Raw genomic sequence first — 21,703 nt, 5'->3', positions numbered from 1 at the left:
TTTTATTACAACACAATTAATAGCCAAGATTTTAGCTATTTACAAGGTCTTCTAACTATATACCAGATAGTTTGATGTGTACATGGCATGAACTACCTTATAAAATAGAGCTGCCTCTTTTTATTTTCTAAATATTATAATCTATCTATATTAGTGAACTGGAGCTGTGGATCAGATGATAAGATATGCATAACTGTGTGCACTGAGTGATTGGAATGCCACTTGTTATCTTTTTTCTGGAAATGTCTATATAAGAAAATAAAAGGTACTTTATAGAAATATGAAAAACATAGCAGCCTGATACTGTTCATTCTTACCCTTTTTGGGAATTTGAATAAGTAATTTATTCTCCCTTAACCTCAAGTTCTCTATTTAAAAAAGTGACCTTGGACTAGATCCTGTTGCAGATACTGTGGTCAAATGATTTTATGCCCAGGGATTCCAGCCGTTGGCTGTGAATCAAAATCAGTTGAGGAAATTCTGATTCAGCAAGTTCGGGGTTGAACTCTGGCATATGTACAGTTGACCCTTGAACAACTTTGGGGTTAAGGGTGTGGACCCTCACACAGTCGAAAATTCAAGTATGACTTTACAATCGGCCTTCCGTATCTATGGTTGAACATCTTCATATTCAGTCAACCCCAGACTGAGTAGTACTGTAGATTAAGTGAACCCACCCGGTTCAAGTCCGTGTGGTTCAAGGATCAACTGTACTTTTAAGAAGTGCCACAAGTGATTCTGATACTCAGCCAGGATATGGAATATTGATTCTATGCTATTTGATGCAAAGAACAAAATGGGAATCTCTCAGTCTATATATTGATTATAACTTATCTAAATATCATACCTTACTAAGAAAAAATATCATTGGGTGTAGCAATGGTAAAATAGCTACAGTGTATTTCATTATAAGAGAAGATGGTTACAGTGTTACTGGTAGAAAAATGATCAGAATAGTGTATTAGTTAGGGTTCTCCAGAGAAACAGACCTAATAGGATATTTATATTATATTGTATTGGATTGGATATATAATAGGTTATTGTATTTTATATAATAGGGTAAGCTATCGTATTGCGGTTGACCCTTGGACCATATGGGTTTGAACTGTGTGGGTCCACTTATCCACGGATGTTTTTCAGTAAATACTGCAGTGCTACACGATTCGTGGTTGGTTGAATCTGCGGACGCAGAACCGGATTATGCAGTTTTTAACTGCACTCTAACCCCCATGTTGTCCAAGGATCAAATGTATATATGTGGGGAGGGGAGATTTCTTTTAAGGAATTGTCTATTGGCTTTGGTTTATGTGATTTTGGGGCTTGGCAAGTCAGAAATCTGCAGGGTAGGTCAGCAGGTTGGAAATTAAGGTAAACGTTCATGTTGCAGTCTTGAGTCCCAAAGCTAGAAACTCAGACAGAGTTTCTCTATTGCAGTCTGGAGGCATAGTTCTTTATTCATGGGAGGACTTCAGTCTTCATTCTGAAGGCCTTCAACTGATTGGATGACGTCCAGCACACTAGGGAGGAATCATCTGCTTTTCTCAAAGTCTACTGATTTACAAGTTAATCACATCTAAAATACACCTTCACAGCAGCTTCTAGACCAAAGAACCAGGCACCATAGACTAAGTTTACATGTAAAATTAACCATCATAAATGGTAAACATGAGTGAGGGCTAGCTGATGCAGGCAGAAGAATGCCGAAGTGGGTTCATTCAGAGGGAATGTGATTGGGTGTCAGAGGAGGGCTGGCATATGCTGTGTGGGTGGAGGAGGCAACAAGGTTGTGGACTACTTGAATCTGTTGGGGCTCAAAACTGGTGCCCTGAGCCAGCATGAAGTCTACCACAGTAAATGTGGTAGGCAACTGAGGGTGGGCAGAGACACACAGGATGTCATACTTGAGACCAATTAGGCTTCATTTAACCAGTGAGTTTCATCACGTTGATTTTCATAGTTTATTCTCATTCCCTTGTTCATCTGTTCATTATAGAACACTCCAGTCAGAGCCTTTCAACTTGCTTGAGCATTTGTTTATTAGCTTAGTGGTGTTGGTTTTGGTTGTCAGTACAGCACTCTTCATTTTTGGAGTAGTATCACTTCATACTAAGGCAGTTGTTGCCTATTGATTGAACAGGCCCGTTGTAATTTCTCTGCACTCCATAGCAATATCACTTTTCTTCAACCCAAGAAGGGTTGATTGAATAAGCAAGTTGCTTCCACTTTTAGTCTTTGAGCTGCCACTTGGATACTTACCATACTTTGAATCCACTTGCCAAACTATCATGACCCTATTATCCTGTGTGCCCACCAGTTATATACATATTATCTTTCCTTACTATCTTGCATATGCTGAATTTTGACTTTCTTCAAATTTGGTTACCTTGGATAATACCATTACTACTTTGGTTTTTAAAGCCTTTAAAAGTCTTTTGGGACTATAAAAGGCACAAGGCTCTAGAAATGGAATCCTCAGATTTTGGTGTGCATAAGATTCACCTATAGCTATATGAAATGCAGGTTCTTGGCTCCATTTCTAGAAAATTCTGATACAATTTATATGGAGAGAGGGGGTTTTGCAGATCTGCACTTTACAGGAGCTACAGTTTCTACTATGCTTAATAGCTATTCTGTGTTGATTCATCATAATGCAATGCAACTATGCACTTAAACAAAAACTAAACCTTCTTTTGAGAATATTAGATTCATCAAACAGTTGCAGAAATAGTACAGAGAGTTCTCATATACTCTTCACGCATCTTACTCTAATGTTACTATTTTACGTAGTACATATGTTAAAACTAAAAAGACAGCGGTGCATTACTTTTAGCTAAACTCCAGACTTTATTCAGATTTATCGATTTTTTTTTTACAATTATGTCTTTTTTCTGTTCTCGGACCTAATCAAGTATATCACATTGAATTTAGTTATCATCTCTCTTCTATGGTCTCTGACAGGTTCCCAGCCTTTCCTTGTTTCCCATGACCTTTATAATTTTGAGAAGTACTGGCCAGCCTTTTGTAGAATGGCCCTGAATTTGGCTTTGTTTGCTGTTTTTCTCATGATTAGACAGACCAGGGTTTTGGGGGTTTTGGGGAAGATTACCATAGAGGTGAAATGTCTTTCTCATCACCTTGTGTCAGTCATGACTTACTGGTGATGTTAACCTTGGTCACTTGGTTAAGGTGAGGTCTGCCAGATTTCTTCACTGTGAAGTTACTATTGTTCCCTTTCCATAATCTATTTTTTGGAATCCAGCCAATACTCCAAAGAGGGAGCTTAAGCCCCATCTCCTGGAGGGAAGAGTATTTACATATGTTATTTGAAATTCTTTGTAAGAAAGATTTGTACCTTTTTCCCCATTTATCTATGTATTCAGTTATTTCTATCAGTATGGACTCATGAATATTTATTTTATATTTCTCTATAACTTTAAAGTTTAATTAATTTTATGACTCAAATTGTTCCAGCTTAGGCCATCAGGTGCTCCTTCAGTTGGGTTCTTGTGTCCCTTTGATCTGCCTGTATCCTTTTGATTTTTGAGTGCTGCCTTATTTCCTGTCCCTACATAATGCTCCAGGCTCATCTTGTGTTTTCATTGCCCCAGGCCTAGAATTAGTCATTTCTCCAAGGATGTCTGGTTTTTGTCATTTTGGAGAACCATGTTTAGAAACTAAGGCCTGGATGCTAGCTGTGTTTGTTGCTACTTGGTGTCATTGTTTCTAGTCTGTCCGCAGAGTTATGGAATATATGCATGTATATTAACCAATGTATACACATATCTATAATCCTTTCTATAGGTGTCTATCTCTATACCTATTAAACTAAACGTGAGTTCATACTAATGTCTGACTCTAATCCAGTATCACATGGTTCATTCTAGCTTTTGCCTCTTGCTTATTTGTAACTTCTGTTACTAATAGTGAGAAACCTGACTCAAATTATTTACCATTTATTTACTTATTTGTTCTACACTAGTGTAAATGTGTTTTCATATTTCTTAACTGTATTCCTGTGAGAAACAAACTTACCAACTAAAATGGTGTTTATGTACAGTTATTTTTGCACCTAGTCTTAGATTTACCAATCAGAACATCATTTTCCAAAGTCACTTATGTCAGTTCCTTTTTCTCCACCCCCTTCAGTGCCGTTTTATCATATATTGGGAATACAGTTAAATTTATTTGTCCCAGTATGCATTACATCCAGGATACTCTGATTAAAAATTGCATACATTAAAGTTCACCCTTTGATGTACTATTCTACGTGTTTTGACAGATGCGTAGTCATGTATCTTATGCCTAGTACCATACAGTACAGTTTCATCAACCTAAAATATTCTCTGAGTGGCCTTTGTAGTCATTCACTCCCAACCTCTGACAAATGCTGATTTGTCTTCCATCCCTATAATTTGTCTTTTCCAGAATGTTGAATAAACGGCATCATACAATATGTAGACTTTTGAATTTGGCCTCTTTGACTTAGCAACATGCATTTAGGATTCATCCATGTTGTTCTGTGAATCTGTAGTTTCTTCCCTTTCATCCCCTGAAGTATCCATCATCTCGAATACCAAGTTTGTTTATCCATTCACCTGTTGAAGGATAATATGATATGATTATTTCCCGTTTGGGACAATTATAAAAAAAGCTGCTATAACCATTTGGGTATAGGCCTTTGTGTGAATATAGGTTTTCAATTAGCTGGGGAATATGATTGCCTGATCCTATTGTAAAACTATGCTTAGCTCTGTAGGAAACTGTCAAACTGTCTTCCCAAATAACTGTATCATTTTATATTCTCACTAGCAATGAATGTATGTTCTTGTTGCACTTCAACAGCATTTGGTATTGTCAGTTATCGGATTTTAGCTCTTCTAATAGGTGTGTAGTTATATCTCATTGTGGTTTTATTTGTATCTCTCTAATGACATATGATGTTGAGCATCTTTTCATATGCTTATTTGCCATCTGTATATCTTCTTTGGTAAAAATATGTGTATATGTATTTTTCTTTCTTTTGTTCTTATAGATTGTGTGTGTGTGTGTGTGTGTGTATACACACATATATAAAGTTAGGTTGCTTGTTTTCTCATTGTTGAGTTTTAAGAGTGCTTTATATATCCTAGATATGAGTCCTTTATACAATATATTCTTTTGGAAAGTAAAAAAAATGAAATGGATACAAGGTACAAATAAAAGTTTTAATCAACAGTCATATGAAAAATTTTGAAGCTGCCCAGTTGAACTTTAGGATATTTTAGAGAAGTGAATACTCATTAGCTTGCTAGTTACAGTATTATTAAAGGGAATGGTTGAAACATTGGCTCTTATATAAGTTCCTCAGAATTTTTCTAAGTAAGGAAGCTAAAATTATACCCTTATGAAAATTCTCTTACTATATAAATAAACATGAAATCTACTAAATGTCTTGAGACTTTAAAGCATATTCCTATAAATAAATGAAAATATTTGTGAGATATAAGAAGATCTCTATGACTTTTGCTTCCCCTTTATGCGTTGAATATAGTTTACTTCTGTTTTCTAATTCTAATTATACTGTATGAAATAGCAATATTATACTGGATGCTTATTCTGAGACAGATAACATGCAAAACCATGTTACATAAATTATATTGATTTACAAATAACCCATTTGTTTGATTTCATACGAAATTTAGAAAGAATCTATGTTGTGTCCAGTTTACAGAGGAAGAGCCAGAGGCAAAAGAGGCATTTATCATTCCTCATTCACAAGGAGAAACTAAGGCATACTTGTTAGTTAGGTAGAAAACATCATTCAGCTACATTACATCTAACAAAGGAAATGATAAATATTCCCTTGACAAGTTAATAAACATGTTTAGAACAATTAATTCTGTCATGAAAAATACTGTGATAAAAGAATAATCCAAGATGAATCAAATCTTTAGAAAACAGCTTTTTCATGGGCATTGTTGTAAGCACCATGAAAGAGATAAAAATCTAATTGTTATTATTCATGGAAAAATCAAGGATTGCAATTGGATCTATAGAGTAACAAATATAAATCTGTGATGTTAATCACCTACTGCTTAAGAGGCAAATGTCTCAGTTTCCAAAGTCTTGTGTATTTATTTATTTATTTTCTTTATTTTTAAAAATGTATTTATTTATTAATTTATTTTTGGCTATGTCGGGTCTTTGTTGCTGCATGCGGGTTTTCTCTAGTTGCAGCCATAATGTATTTATTTTTATTTCTTTGGAGATTTATTTTCTTCTTACAGATCATATGGTATCACCACTGTTTAAAATTCTCATATTATTCTTTCATTTAAAAATTATTTTGCTAAAGTACTTAAAATTTTTATACAATATTAAAGGTTACTTTCCATTTACGGTTATTACAAAATATTGGCTATATTCCCCGTATTGTACAATATATCCTTGAGCCTGTCTTACACCCAAGAGTTTGTACCTCCCACTCCCCCACCCCTATATTCCCCTTTCCCCTCATGTCTGGTAACCACTAGTTTGTTTTCTATATATGTGGGTCTGCTTGTTTCATGTTATGTTAATTAGTTTGCTGTATTTTTAGATGATACATATAAGCAATATCATACAGTATTTATCTTTCTGTCTGATTTATTTCACTTAGCATAATGCCCTCCAAGTCCATCCGTGTTGCTGGAAATGGCAAAATGTCATTCTTTTTTATGGCTGAGTAGTATTCCATTATATATATATTTGTATATATATATATTGTGTATATATATATATATATATATATATATATATATATATATCACATCTTCTTCATCCATTTATCTGTTGATGGACACTTAGGTTGCTTCCATACCTTGGCATTGTAAATAACACTGCTTTGAATATTGGGATGCATGTATCTTTTTGAATTAGTGTTTGTTTGTTTGTTTGGTATATACCCAGGAGTGGAATTGCTGGGTCACATGGTATCTCTGCCATTCGTTTTTTGAGAAAACTCCACTGTGTTTTCCACACCGATTTACTTTCTCAACAACAGTGTACAAGGGTTCTCTTTTCTGCACATCCTCACCAACATTTGTTATTTGTTGACTTTTTGATGATAGCCATTCTGACAGGTGTGGAGTGATATCTCACTGTGGTTTTTATTGGATGGGCCAAAAGGTTCGTTCAGTTTTTTCTGTAAGATGGCTCTAGTAGCACTTAGTTGTCTTTAACTTTCTTCAAAACAATTTTGTTAGATTGTATGTGACAGCTGTCATATCAGCATGCATATAAAGAAAGACTTATCAAAATTGGTAAATTTTTGTGTAGCCATTTTAATATTGAAGATGGAAGAAAAAAGCAACATTTTTGGCATATTATGCTTTATTATTTCAAGAAAGGTAAAAACGCAACTGAAATGCACAAAAAGATTTGTGCAATGTATGGAGAAGGTGCAGTGACTGATTGAACATGTCAGAAGTGGTTTGCGAAGTTTCGTGCTGGAGATTTCTCGCTGGATGATGCTCCATGGTCAGGTAGATCAGTTGAAGTTGATAGCAATCAAATCGAAACAGTAATTGAGAACAATCAACATTATACCACGTGGGAGATAGCCAACATACTCAAAATATCCAAATCAAGCACTGAAAATCATTTGCACCAACTTGGTTATGTGACTCACTTTGATGTTTGGGTTCCATATAAGTTAAGTGCAAAAAAATCTTCTTGACCATATTTCCACCTGCGATTCTCTACTGAAACGTAATGAAAACGTTGCATTTTCAAAACACATTGTGATGGGTGATGAAAAGTGGATACTGTACAACAATGTGGAATGGAAGAGATCATGGGACAAGCGAAATGAACCACCACCAGCCACACCAAAGGCTGGTCTTCATCCAAAGAAGGTGATGTTGTGTATATGGTGGGATTGGAAGGGAGTCCTCTATTATGAGCTCCTTCCAGAAAACCAAAGGATTAATTCCAACAAGTAGCACTCCCAATTAGACCAACTGAAAGTGGCAGTCAACAAAAGCATCCAGAATTAGTCAACAGAAAATGCATTAATCTTCCACCAGGATAACACAAGACCACATGTTTCTTTGATGACCAGGCAAAAACTGTTACAGCTGGGCTGGGAAGTTGTGATTCATCTGCCCTATTCACCAGACATTGCACCTTTGGATTTCCGTTTATTTTGGTCTTTACAAAGTTCCCTTAATGGAAAAAATTTCAATTCCCCGGAAGACTGTAAAAGGCACCTGGAACAGTTCTTTGCTCAAAAAGATAAAATGTTATGGGAAGATGGAATCATGAATTTGCCTGAAAAATGGCAGAAGGTAGTGGAACAAATGGGTGAATATGTTGTTCAATAAAGTTCTTGGTGAAAATGAAAGATGTGTCTTTTATTTTTCCTTAATAACTGAAGGCACTTTTTGGCCCACCCAATATTTGCATTTCCCTGATGATTACTGATGTTAGGCATCTTTTTATATGCCTATTGGCTATCTGCATTTCTTCTTTGGAAAAATGTCTATTCAGTTCTGCCCATTTTTTAATTGGGTTGTTTGTTTTTGATGTTGAGTTTTATAAGCTGTTTATACATGTTGGATATGAACCCTGTATTGGTCATATCATTTGCAAATATTTTCTCCCATTCAATAGATTGTCTTTTCATTTTGTGGATGGTTTCCTCTGCTGTGCAAAAGCTTTTAAGTTTAATTAGGTCCCATTTGTTTATTTTTGCTTATATTTTCTTTACTTTAGGAGAGGAATCCGAAAAATAGAGCAGAAATAAATGAAATACAGTCCAAAAAAATCAATGAAACTAAAAGCTGGTTCTTTCAAAAGATAAACAAAATTGATAAATCTTTAGCCAGACTCATCAAGAAAAAAAGAGAGAGGGCCCAAATCAATAAAATCAAAAATGAAAAAGAACTTACAACGGACACCACAGAAATACAAAGGATCCTAAGAGACTACTATGAGCAACTCTATGCCAATAAAATGGACAACCTAGAAAAAAATGTACAAATTCTTAGAAAGGTACAATCTCTGAAGACTGAACCTGGAAGAAATAGAAAATATGAACAGACTGATTACCAGTACTGAAATTGAATCAGTTATTTAAAAACTTCCAACAAACAAAAGTCTAGGACCAGATGGCTTCACAGGTGAATTCTACCAAACATTTAGAGAAGAGTTAACACTGATCCTTCTGAAACTAATCCAAAAAATTGCAGAGGAAGTACCACTTCCGAACTCATTCTTTGAGGCCACTGTCACCCTGATACCCAAACCAGACAAAGATACTACAAAAAATGAAACTTACCAGCCAATATCACTGATGAACATAGATGCAAAAAGTCTCAACAAAATACTAGCAAACTGAATCCAACAATACATTAAAAGGATGATACACCATGATCAAGTGGGATTTATCTCAGGGATGCCAGGATTTTTCAGTATCCCAAATCAGTCTGACACACCACATTAACAAATTGAACAATAAAAGCCATATGATCATCTCAATTGATGCAGAAAAAGCTTTTGATAAAATTCAACATCATTTATGATAAAAACTCTCCAGAAAGTGGGTATAGAGGGAACCTACTTCAACATAATAAGGGCCATATATGATAAGCCCACAGATAACATCATACTCAACGGTGAAAAGCTGAAAGCATTCCCTCTAAGATGGGAAACAAGACAAGGATGCCCATGCTTGCCACTTTCATTCAACATAGTTTTGGAAGTCCTAGCCACGGTAATCAGAGAAGAAAAAAAAAAAAAGGAATCCAAATTGGAAAGGAAGAAGTAAAAACTGTCACTGTTTGCAGATGACATGATACTATACATAGGAAATCCTAAAGGTGTCACCAGAAAACCACTAGAGCTCATCAGTGAACTTGGTAAAGTTGCAGGGTACAAAATTAATATGCAGAAATCTGTTGCATTTCTATATGCTAACAATGAAATGTCAGAAAGGGAAATTACGGAAACAATTCCATTTACCATTGCATCAAGGAGAATAAAATACCTAGGAATAAACCTACCTGAAGAGGCAAAGACCTGTACTCCAAAAACTATAAGACATTGATGAAAGGAATTGAAGATGACAGAAACAGATGGAAAGATATATCGTGTTCTTGGACTGGAAGAATCAATATTGTTGAAATGACCATACTACCCAAGGCAATCTGCAGATTCAGTGCAATCCCTATGAAATTACAAATGGCATTTTTTCACAGAACTAGAGCAAATAATTTTAAAATTTGTATGGAAACACAAAAGATCCTGAATAGCCAAAACAATTTTGAGAAAGAAGAACAGAGCTGGAAGAGTCATGCTTCCTGTTTTCACACTATACTACGAAGCTACAGTAATCAAAACAGTATGGTACTGGCACAGAAACACACATAGATCAATGGAACAGGATAGAGAACCCAGAAATAAACCCACATACAGTCAATTAATCTGTGACAAAGGAGGCAAGAATATATAGTGGAGAAAAGACAGTCTCTTCAATAAGAGGTGCTGAAAAACTGGATAGCTACATGTACAAGAAAGAAATTAGAATGTTCTCTAACACCATGTACAAAACTAAGCTCAAAATGGATTAAAGACCTTAGTTTAAGAGTGGACACTATACAACTTCCTAGAGGAAACCATAGGCAGAACACTCTGACATAACTTGAAGCAATCGTTTTTTGTAAAAATACTTTTAATAGAATTTTAAAAATATGAACATGTGGTGGGAAAATTTTCTTCGCATTTGCATTTTTTTTCTTTTTTCACAGAATTGGTCATCTGACTGGGTATAAACTATTGGTATAAAATAGTTTTTATCAGGCATTATTCTGTTGACGTCTAGTATCCAGCAGTTCTGGTAAAGGGTTAGATGTACATCTGATTCCTTAGTAGGTCCCTTGTTTTTCTGCTCTGACATCTTTTTAGAAAGCCTTATACTTAAGTTTCTGAAATTTCATCAGCGTATGTTTCGCTATGAATCTTTTTTTAACACTTTGAACTCTGTAAATTACTCTGTGGACCTATTTCAGTCTGAAAACTCAGATATTTGTGCAGCTAAGGGATATTATTTTATTAATGTCTCTGATGATTTCTTCTCTGTTTCTTATGTTAACTGATTTTAGAACTTCTGCTAGTTTTGTGTTGGACTTAATCACCATATTTCTTAATTATCCCTCATATATTTAATCACTGTAACTTTTATTTAACATTCTGTAGTATTTCCTCAATTTTATTTCCCTTTTGCCTGATTCATTGGATTATTCAGTTCATATACTGAAGATTTAAATTCCAGAAATAGTATTTTAGTTATTTATTTATAATATATAAATGTAATATTGTGTTAATTTTTATAACTTGCTTAATCTGAATTGTAAACACAGATAATATTCTCTTATCTGGTGTATTTCCAAAGGATGTTCCACTTGATATTTGAGAGTTTAATAGGTATTACTTGAAAAAAAAATCTTTTCTAAAGTCAAATGAGTTTAGGAAACACTGCGCTTAACAAATATTAAATTTATTTCTTGAATCCGTTATTGTAAATGGCATTTAATGAACTCATGGGCATTGGGAAACTCTAAGAAGTGATTTTATAGGGTGAATTTTTCAGATTTATTTTACTAAAATATTTATAAATTAAAGAACATATTAAGGCACAGGGCCGTTTAAGAAATGGAACCATGTCACTTTAGAATATACAGCATTGGAAATACATTTTTTACAATCAAATTTTGTTAAATTTAATCTGGTATATTATTGGAAATTTCTAATATCTTTGTATTAAATAAATAAATTAAGAAGTACTTTATGAAGATAGGAGCAAGGGAATATCATTTTTTCCTCCATGCCCATTTCATTTCCTCCTCCAGGATTTTGAAACTAATTTATCACATCTTTATTTTGGTGACAGGTTAAAGTTTGGTTGTCTTTTTCTAGATGATAGTAATTATATTAAATGAAGGGAATTAAAGTACTACAGGAAGGCTTGACTAAGTTTACTTTAGCTTTCCTCCTTATCACTATTAGGAAAACAGTATTCAATCAAGATCTGTCGGTTTGGAGACTAACTGTTGACAGGGTCTAAAAAAACACTGTGTTAAGATTATTTCTGGTATAAAATTTATTATAATCAGATCAACAGTGGGCCACAGAAATAGCTTTTTAAAAGTAAAACCGATCAGTCAACATACATATTGACTGCCTATATATTTGTAATAAGAAGAGCTGTATTGTATATTGACTGTTTTGTTGCCAAATTACAGGAAAAACCACAGTTGTTTACAGCAGTGACTTTTTTACCCAGCAGGATGGACAAAACATTCTCAGAAATGTTATACATATTTTCAATGTAGTCAATTTTGTGGTTGCAACTGTATTTATTTTGATTGATTTAACTCATGGTTAAGTGTTTGCAAGGCCCTTTGTATGTAAGTCTGTGGTGCATTATTGTGCATTATTGAACTAGAGTTCATTAGGTAATGGAGTTTTATGAACTTTATTAACTTTTTCATTTTCTTACCCAGGAGTAAATAAATAAGGTTCTTGCTCTAAATAATAATTTCATGAACTATTGGTAAGATGACTTTAATTTTAAAAAGGCTAGCAAAAATAAATGAATGAAAAGCTTGTTGCTGTGTTCTGTCATCATCATCTTGCAGAACACAACTTTCATATTCACATTAAAAAGACATATTGCTCAAGTTGATCATTAACTGGGAAAATGAGCCATAGGGTATACACTATGCTAAAGAACAGTGAAGTGAGAAAAATTCCCAAGACATTTGCCTCTTGAAAACAGCCTATAAGTAAAACCTTTTAAGCACCATGCTGTCATTTGATAAACTGTTACACTGAAAAGGTAAAAGTCAATACCCAAATTTGAGATGTCACCACACACATATACTGTGTGACTTCACTTGTCTGTAAATTGAAGTCCTCTTTTTAATTTTAGTTATAATAGTCAATATTCTGGTAGTTAGCAGAAAGTTAACAATAATAGCTTAATGATACAATAGCAGCCCTGGGAATTGAGATAATTCATGATCTATATATATTCTCAGTGTACTGCTCCTTCATTTAAGATATATAGGTACAAAATGAATGCAATAAGCAGTCTTTATTTCTTTCGCAGGTATGAAAGACTTGGGCTTCTGTGTCAAAAAGTCCTCAGTTGAAAGCTTGTTCCAAGCTATGTGAACTTGCATATAGTGATTTAGTCATCAGAAGAATGGGGCTAATAATACCATATATTATAAGTATTAAGTTAGATGATTCATTTAAAATGATGCTAATGTTACACTTAGCTCATTGGCTTCAATGAATATGTGGTAGCAATTATTTTTAAAAGACTGACCTTGATAAAGTAGTCTATTCATTATGAAAAAACTCAAGTTCATTTTTAAACTTTAGGTTCTTCTGTTGTGAGTTTGGAAGGCTAACATAATACCTTTCCCCCCTTTTTTCTTTTTTTTTCTTTTCCAGCTGGTCCCTGAAATCTCATTTATATTTTTTCTTGTAGAAGTGTTAGTAGGTAGCACATTTCCAGCATGTGAATAGCTTTTGGAATCAATAAATCCTGAAGATTAGTTTGAGACAGAGGAACTAAACTTCAAAAAGTAGCTTATCAAGGGCTACATTTATATGGCCTTTAGACATTTCTTATATTATTGTCCTGAATTTTTATTTGATTTCAAGAGTAACTGTCTTGTCTCTCTAAAAACAGCAGAAAAGGAACCTTAGATACTGTCTGTGTTTCCATTACAGATGTTTCTCTCCCAGAGGCTCAATAATAATGGTGTAATAAGTAGCAGATCTTATGGAGTTTTTTAGTCCACTGAATACAGATCCACTAAATATTGGTACTGATGCACTGTACTGTACTGTGAAAATTTTGAAGGTTCATCATGCTAAATTTGCTTTTTAAAAAAATTAGAGGAAAGATTGCAAACATACAATATATAGTAGATTTCAGTGGTTTTTATTTTTTATTTATTTTTAAAAATAAATTTATTTATTTATTTTATTTGTGGCCACATTGGGTCTTTGTTGCTGCGCGTGGGCTTTCTCTAATTGTGGCAAGCAGGGGCTACTCTTTGTTGTGTTGTGTGGGCTTCTTATTGTGGTGGTTTCTCTTGTTGCAGAGCATGGACTCTAGGCTTGCAGGTTTCAGTAGCTGTGGTGCATGGGCTCAGTAGTTGTGGCTCACGGGCTCTAGAGCGCAGGCTCAGTAGTTGTGGTGCACAGGCTTAGTTTCTCTGCGGTATGTGGGATGTTCCTGGACCAGGGCTCGAAACCGTGTCCCCTGTATTGGCAGGCAGTTTCTTTTTTTTTTAATTTTTGAATTTTATTTTTTTATGCAGCAGGTTCTTATTAGTCATCCATTTTATACACATCAGTGTATATATGTCAATCCCAATCACCCAATTTATCACACCCCCACCCCCACCCCCCTGCAGCTTTCCCCCCTTGGTGTCCATACGTTGTTCTCTACATCTGGTCTCAACTTCTGCCCTGCAACCCGGTTCATCTGTACCATTTTTCTAGGTTCCACATACGCGTGTATGACAGTCTCTAGGTCCATCCACGTCTCAACAAATGACCCAATTTCGTTCCTTTTTATGGCTGAGTAATATTCCATTGTATGTATTACCATGTTTTCTTTATTCATTTGTAAGTCGATGGCCATTTAGGTTGCTTCCATGACCTGGCTGTTGTAAATAGTGTTGCAGTGAACATTGGGGTGCATGTGTCTTTTTGAATTATGGTTTTCTCTGGGTATATGCCCAGTAGTGGGATTGCTGGATCATATGGTAATTTTATTTTTAGTTTTTTAAGGAACCTCCATACTGTTCTCCATACTGGCTGTATCCATTTACATTCCCACCAACAGTGCAAGAGGGTTTCCTTTTCTCCACACCCTCTCCAGCATTTGTTGTTTGTAGATTTTCTTATGATGTCCATTCTAACTGGTGTGAGGTGATACCTCACTGTAGTTTTGATTTACATTTCTCTAATAATTAGTGATGTTGAGCAGCTTTTCATGTGCTTCTTGGCCATCTGTATGTCTTCTTTGGAGAAATGTCTATTTAGGTCTTCTGCCCATTTTTGGATTGGGTTGTTTGTTTCCTTAATATTGAGCTGCATGAGAAGGCTGTTTGTATATTTTGGAGATTAATCCTTTGTCCGTTGATCTGTTTGCAAATATTTTCTCCCATTCTGAGGGTTGTCTTTCATCTCGTTTATGGTTTCCTTTGCTGTGCAAAAGCTTTGAGGTTTCATTCGGTCCCATTTGTTTCTTTTTGGTTTTATTTCCATTACTCTAGGAGGTGGATCAAAAAAGATCTTGCTGTGGTATCTATCAAAGAGTGTTCTTCCTAGGTTTTCCTCTAAGAGTTTAATAGTGTCCAGTCTTACATTTAGGTCACTAATCCATTATGAGATTATTTTTGTGTACGGTGTTAGGGAGTGTTTGAATTTCATTCTTTTACATGTAGCTGTCCAGTTTTCCCAGCACCACTTATTGAAGAGACTGTCTTTTCTCCATTGTATATCGTTGCCTCCTTTGTCATAGATTATTTGACTATAGGTTAGTGGGTTTATCTCTGGGCTTTCTATCTTGTTCCATTGATCTATGTTTCTGTTTTTGTGCCAGTACCATATTGTCTTGATTACTGTAGCTTTGTCGTATAGTCTGAAGTCAGGGAGTCTGATTCCTCCATCTCCGTTTTTTTTCCCTCAAGACTGCTTTGGCTATTCGGGGTCTTTTGTGTCTCCATACAAATATTAAGATATTTTGTTCTAGTTCCATAAAAAATGCCATTGGTAATTTGATAGGCATTGCATTGAATCTGTAGATTGCTTTGGGTAGTAGAGTCATTTTCACAATATTGATTCTTCCAACCCAGGAACATGGTATATGTCTCCATCTGTTGGTATCATCTTTAATTTCTTTCATTAGTGTCTTACAGTTTTCTGCATACAGGTCCTTTGTCTCCCTAGGTAGGTTTATTTCTAGGTGTTTTATTCTTTTTGTTGTAGTGATAAATGGGAGTGTTTCCTTAATTTCTCTTTCAGATTTTTCATCATTAGTGTATAGGAATGCAAGAGATTTCTGTGCATTAATTTTGTATCCTGCTACTTTCCAAATTCATTGATTAGCTCTAGTACTTTTCTGTTGGCATCTTTAGGATTCTCTATGTATATATCATGTCATCTGCAAACAGTAACAGTTTTACTTCTTCTTTTCCAATTTGTATTCCTTTTATTTCTTTTTCTTCTCTGATTGCCATGGTTAGGACTTCCAAAACTATGTTGAATAATAGTGGTGAGAGTGGACATCCTTTTCTTGTTCCTGATCTTAGAGGAAATGCTTTCAGATTTTCACCATTGAGAATGATGTTTGCTGTGTGTTTGTCATATATGGCCTTTATTATGTTGAGGTAGGTTCCCTCTATGCCCCCTTTCTGGAGAGTTTTTATCATAAATGGGTGTTGAATTTTGTCAAAAGCTTTTTCTGCATCTATTGAGATGATCATATGGTTTTTCTTCTTCAATTTGTTAATATGGTGTATCACATTGATTGATTTGCATATATTGAGGAAACCTTTCATCCCTGGAATAAATCCCACTTGATCGTGGTGTATGATCCTTTTAATGTGTTGTTGGATTATGTTTACTAGTATTTTTCTGAGTATTTTTGCACCTATGTTCATCAGTGATATTGGTCTGTAATTTTCCTGTTTTTGTAGTATGTTTGTCTGGTTTTGGTACCAGGGTGATGGTGGCCTCATAGAATGAGTTTGGGAATGTTCCTTCCTCTGCAATTTTTTGGAGGACTTTGAGAAGGATGGGTGTTAGCTCTTCTGTAAATGTTTGATAGAATTCACATGTGAAGCCATCTGGTCCTGGACTTTTGCTTGTTGGAAGATTTTTAATCACAGTTTCAATTTCATTACTTGTGATTGGTCTGTTCATATTTTCTATTTCTTTCTGGTTCAGTCTTGGAAGGTTATACCTTTCTAAGAATTTGTCCATTTCTTCTAGGTTGTCCATTTTATTGGCATAGAGTTGCTTGTAGTAGTCTCAGGCTGCTTTGTATTTCTGCAGTGTCTGTTGTTACTTCTCCTTTTTCATTTCTAATTGTATTGATTTGAGTCCTCTCCTCCAGACTCTTGATGAGTCTGGCTACTGGTTTATCAATTTTGTTTATCTTCTCAAAGAACTAGCTTTTAGTTTTATTGATCTTTGCTATTGTTTTCTTTGTTTCTATTTCATTTATTTCTGCTCTGATCTTTATGATTTCTTTCCTTCTGCTAACTTTGGGTTTTGTTTGTTCTTCTTTCTCTAGTTCCTTTAGGCGTAAGGTTAGATTGTTTATTTGAGATTTTTCTTGTTTCTTGAGGTAGGCTTGTATAGCTATAAAGTTCCCTCTTAGAACTGCTTTTGCTGCATCCCATTGGTTTTGGATCGTCTTGTTTTCATTGTCATTTGTCTCTAGGTATTTTTTGATTTCCTCTTTGACTTCTTCAGTGGTCTCTTGGTTATTTAGGAATGTATTGTTTAGCCTCCATGTGTTTATGTTTTTTACGTTTTTTTCCCCTGTAATTCATTTCTAATCTCATAGCACTGTGGTCAGAAAAGATGCTTGATATGGTTTCAAGTTTCTTAAATTTACTGAGGCTTGATTTGTGACCCAGGATGTGATCTATCTTGAAGAATGTTCCATGTGCACTTGAGAAGAAAGTGTAATCTGCTGTTGGAGGGAATGTCCTATAAATATCAATTAAATCTATCTGGTCTATTGTGTCATTTAAAGCTTCTGTTTCCTTATTTATTTTCATTTTGGATGATCTGTCCATTGGTGTAAGTGAGGTGTTAAAGTCTCCCACTATTATTGTGTTACTGTCGATTTCCTCTTTTGTAGCTGTTAGCAGTTGCCTTATGTATTGAGGTGCTTCTGTGTTGGGTGAATATACATTTATAATTGTTATATCTCCTTCTTGGATTGATCCCTTGATCTTTATGTAGTGTCCTTCCTTGTCTCTTGTAACATTCTTTCTTTTAAAGTCTATTTTATCTGATACGAGTGTTGCTACTCCAGCTTTCTTTTGATTTCCTTTTGCATGGAATATCTTTTTCCATCCCCTCACTTTCAGTTTGTATGTGTCCCTAGGTCTGAAGTGGGTCTCTTGTAGACAGCATATATATGGGTCTTGTTTTTGTATCCATTCAGCAAGCCTGTGTCTTTTGGTTGGAGCATTTAATGCATTCACGTTTAAGGTAGTTATCGATATGTATGTTCCTATGACCATTTTCTTAATTGTTTTGGGTTTGTTTTTCTAGGTCCTTTTCTTCTCTTGTGTTTCCCACTTAGAGAAGTTCCTTTAGCATTTGTTGTAGAGCTGGTTTGGTGGTGCTGAATTCTCCCAGCTTTTGCTTGTCTGTAAAGCTTTTGATTTCTCCATCGAAACTGATTGAGATCCTTGCCGGTTAGAGTAATCTTGGGTGTAGGTTCTTCCCCTTTCATCACTTTAAGTGTATCATGCCACACCCTTCTGGCTTGTAGAGTTTCTGCTGAGAAATCGGCTGTTAACCTTATGGGAGTTCCCTTGTATGTTATTTGTCGTTTTTCCCTTGCTGCTTTCAGTAATTTTTCTTTGTCTTTAATTTTTGCCAATTTGATTACTATGTGTCTTGGCGTTTTTCTCCTTGGGTTTATCCTGCATGGGACTCACTGCCCTTCCTGGACTTGGGTGGTTATTTCCTTTCCCATGTTAGGGAAGTTTTCGACTATAATCTCTTCAAATATTTTCTTGGGTCCTTTCTCTCTCTCTTCTCCTTCTGGGACCCCTATAATGCGAGTGTTGTTGCATTTAATGTCGTCTGAGAGGTCTCTTAGGCTGCCTTCATTTCTTTCCATTCTTTTTTCTTTATTCTGTTCCGCAGCAGTGAACTCCACCATTCTGTCTTTCAGGTCACTTATCTGTTCTTCTGCCTCAGTTATTCTGCTATTGATTCCTCTAGTGTAGTTTTCATTTCAGTTATTGTATTGTTCATCTCTGTTTGTTTGTTCTTTAATTCTCCTAGGTCTCTGTTAAACATTTCTTGCATCTTCTCAGTCTTTGCCTCCATTCTTTTTCTGAGGTCCTGCATCATAATCTTCACTATCATTATTCTGAATTCTTTTTCTGGAAGGTTGCCTATCTCCACTTCATTTAGTTGTTTTCTGGGGTTTCCTCTTGTTCCTTCATCTGGTACATAGCCCTCTGCCTTTTCATCTTGCCTATCTTTCTGTGAATGTGGTTTTTGTTGCACAGGCTGCGGGATTGTAGTTCTTGTTGCTTCTGCTGTCTGCCCTTTGGTGGATGAGGCTATCTAAGAGGCTTGTGCAAGTTTGGCATGCAGATTCTTAACCACTGTGCCACTAGGAAAGCCCAATTTTTATTTTCTTAATTAAAAAAATTTTCAACTTTATTGAGATATAATTGAGAAATAACATTGTATAAGTTTCAGGTATATAATGTGATGATTTGTTACCTGTATGTATTATGAAATGATTACTACAGTAAGGTTAGTTTATCCATTGCCTCACATAATTAAATGTTTGTGTGTATGTGGTGAGAACATTTAAGGTTTGTCTTAGCAACTTTCAAGTATATAATATGGCACTGTTAACCATAGTCACCATGTTGTATTTTAGGTCCCCAGAACTTACTCACCTTATAACTGGAAGTTTGTACACTTTGACCAACATCTACCCATTTCCCTCACCCACCAGTACCTAACAACCACCATTCTGCTGTTTCTGTGAGTTTTTTGTTTTAGATTCGACATATAAGTGAGATCATAGAGTGTTTGTCTTTCTCTGTCGGGCTTATTTCACTTGGCATAATGTCCTCAAGGTCCAGCCCTGTCACAGATGGTAGGAGATCCTTCTTTTTTATGGTTGAATAATATTCTTTTATATTTAGGTATATATGTATGTGTGTGTGTGTGTGTGTGTATATATATATATATATGTATATATATATATATGTATATATATATGTATGTATGTATATATATATATATATATGTATGTATATATGTATGTATACGAGATAACATATTCTGCAAAGCCACTTGCCTATAGCCGCAGGATAACAACATGGCAATGCTGGACTATGAACTCATTTCTGCCTGGCTCAAAAGGCTGGGCTTTTAATGCTGTTTCATGCAGAGTGTCAGAAATGAAAAGCAATTTCCTTTTTCTTTATTAAACTACATATTCCTAGAACAAAATTCTCCAAAGGTTTTGTTACCCCTTATGTGACACTGTAATACAACTGATTATTATAATATTTGTATAATATACCAGCAACTTTAGGCACGTGGCTGGCTTAAAGTGGAGGCTCACATGGACACACGTACCACCAAAGGGAATTTTAACAGAGAGAAAGTTTGCTCCAGCCTACTGCAACCTATTTTCCTAACCTCAGCAAATCTTTATTTTAAAGAATTTTAATATGAGCATAATTAACCTGGTTAGCAATGTTTAATAATTACACAGTGTTTGTTTTCACTAGGGTTGTAGCAAGTAGAAAATATATGTTTCAAAAAATAGGATGAGGTATAATATTTTCCCTTTTTTAGTAGGATACAATTTGATGTAAAAAGTTAAGTGCTGTGCACTTGGCGCAAAAAGAAGCAGTGAAAGGGCGATAATTAAGAAATCACAGGTTTCCATTTTGTAAGACATTAAATAACAGGAGTGGCTATTCATTACCTTTCAATTCTTCCATGTACTATCAGTTTCTTCCTCATGATGGAAATATTTGTTGAATAAATTATGCCATAAATATTTGCTTACTTAAAGGCATTGTCTTTATTATGCACAATAAAAGTTCCTTATTTACTCTAATGATAGATTGAAAGAGAACAATATCCTTAACTTTTTTTTAAATGGTGAAAGATCAGGAGAGCATGATACGAGTATGAGTGGCCATGCAGTCCACTTCCACCTTGTCTGTGGCTTTTACATCCAGAAAGGAATTTATCCCCCCTCCTGCCACATAACTGACCAACAACAGGCAAGATGAAAAGCAGGGTACAACTCATTCCAGAAAATGAAAGTATATCTTTGTGTTTTCTTTATTAGAGGCTCTGGTACATATGTTATTGCCCTAGTTTCAATAGTTGGGGTCCAAGGTTTCAAGATGTATATTTCATTTTTCATAATATTGCTGAATGTCAGTGTGGAAATAATGCACACAATTAGAAGACACTGACTCAGATCTCACACTTTAGGTAACTCAAGTTATCTGGAGTTTTCTCTGTTATTAAAATGAAGACAATAATACCCTCTGGTTTCTCTATATCGTTAACCTCAGAAAAACCAAAGATGGGCTTCTCTGGTGGCGCAATGGTTGGGGGTCCGCCTGCCGATGCAGGGGACATGGGTTCGTGCCCCGGTCCGGAAGGATCCCACATGCCGCGGAGCGGCTGGGCCCGTGAGCCATGGCCGCTGAGCCTGCGCGTCCGGAGCCTGTGCTCCGCAACGGGAGAGGCCGCAGCGGTGAGAGGCCCGCGTACCGCAAAAAAAACCAACCAACCAACCAAACAAACAAACAAAACAAAACAAAAAAAAACCCCAAAGATTGTGAATGGGCTTTGAAAACTTTAGGAGGCTACACTAACACAGATATATAAGGCTCTCCTGGTTTCTCTC

This window comes from Mesoplodon mirus (assembly GCF_964341445.2).
Source record: "Mesoplodon mirus genome assembly, chromosome: 7".
Taxonomy (NCBI): domain Eukaryota; kingdom Metazoa; phylum Chordata; class Mammalia; order Artiodactyla; family Ziphiidae; genus Mesoplodon; species Mesoplodon mirus.
Note: the sequence above shows the minus strand (reverse complement) of the source record.